Source organism: Mastomys coucha, unplaced genomic scaffold, assembly GCF_008632895.1.
Source record: "Mastomys coucha isolate ucsf_1 unplaced genomic scaffold, UCSF_Mcou_1 pScaffold13, whole genome shotgun sequence".
Lineage (NCBI taxonomy): Eukaryota > Metazoa > Chordata > Mammalia > Rodentia > Muridae > Mastomys > Mastomys coucha.
Genome location: NW_022196895.1, coordinates 63616552 through 63618133, shown reverse-complemented (window position 1 = coordinate 63618133; position 1582 = coordinate 63616552). Strand labels below are relative to the sequence as shown.

General features: G+C 38.0%; 1 protein-coding gene across 2 annotated transcripts in view; it reads left to right on the top strand.

The window, feature by feature from the left end:
- Positions 1 to 1582, top strand: part of Ptpn2 (protein tyrosine phosphatase non-receptor type 2) — a 66134-nt gene that overhangs the window by 42044 nt on the left and 22508 nt on the right. The window lies entirely within an intron of this gene.

Sequence of the window (1582 nt, the reverse complement as noted above, 5' to 3'; positions counted from 1 at the left end):
CCTCTTCCCCTTTCCCCCTCCTTCTCCCCTTTCCTTCCTTTTTCCTCCTCTTCCTCCTCCCCCCTCCTCCTCCCTCCCTTCCTTCCTTCCTTCCTTCCTTCCTTTCTTTCTTTCTTTTTTTTGGCTTTTTTGAGACAGGGTTTCTCAGTATAGCCAGCCCTGGCTGTCCTGACTCACTGTGTAGACCAGGCTGGCCTCAGACTCCTAGAGATCCGCCTGCCTCTGCTTCCTTAATGCTAGGATCAAAGGCATGTTCCACCATGCCTGGCTGGTGAGTAATATTTAACACTAATGCTTTAGCATGCCGTGTGTGATCATTATCTTAGACATTTTTTATTTTGGTGAATGCTCACTTATTATTTTGGGCTTGTGGTGGCTAAAAGCTAGTGGCCAGGATATTTCTGACCAGGACTAATGGATATTTTTTCTTTCTTTCATTTTTTACAGTTTTTTAAAAATGCATTTTATAGATTTGTAGTAGTAAATGTCTTATTCTGCTACATAAGCACATAAACACTTTTATAAGTATATGTGATATGTTGGGTGTGTTCCCTACCTTGCCTCCTCAGCCCCCCTTTTTCTCACTCTCCTTTTATTTCTTTTGTGCTCCTTGACAGTTCCACTTCTGCTTTCATGTCTGTCTTTTAGATTTTGTATAGATAGATACCTTTGAAAGAAAACATTATTTCTCTTTCTGAGATTGTCATATTTCATTTGGTATGTTTATTTTAGTTGCATCTATAGTTCTGCAAATGATATAACTTTGCTGTTTTTGGTTAAAAGTTTTCATTCTGTAAATATACCACGTTTTCTTCATTCGCGTTGTTAGGCACCTGAATTGGTTTCTTAATTTAGCTTTTGTGAATAGTGCCTTGGTAAATGTCAGTAAAGTGTGGTAGACTTGGAGTCCTGTGGTCAGATACCCAGAAGTGATACAGCTGGGTCATATTGTAGATCTAGTTTCAGTTTTATGTGGATCCTCCATACTGAGTTCTATAGCTGCTGGACTAGTTTATGTTTTGATTAGCAGTGTGTAACATCCTTGCCAGGTTTTTTGTTGTTGTTGTTGTTGTTTTTATTTTGGTAGTTTTATTTTTACTGTTGTGGTTTTTCTTCATTTTGTATAGCCCTGGCTGTCCTGGAACTCCCTATGTAGGCTAGACTGGTGTCACAAAAATCTACCTCCCTTGTGCCCGAATTGAAGGCATACATCACTATGTCCAACAGTTCTTTCTTTTCTACTGTCATTCTGAGTAGAGGGAGATGGGAATTTCTATGTAGTTTCAGTTTGCATTTCTCTGATAGCCAGTTAGATTGATCACTTTTTATGTATGTAATGGCATTTATGACTCATCTTGTCTGTTCATTTCATTAGCCCATTTACTGATTGGGTTGTTTGTCTTTTTGTTTAGTCTTTTGAGTTCTTTATGAATTCTAGCTATTAGCCGTGTGTCAGGTAAATTAGGTAGCAAATATTTTCTCCTATTTGGTAGGTTCTGTTTACTTAACTACTTGCTTTTCTGTACAGAATCTTCTTAATCATGAGGCTTCTTTTGTTGCCTGTTTGTATTATTTTCTTAAG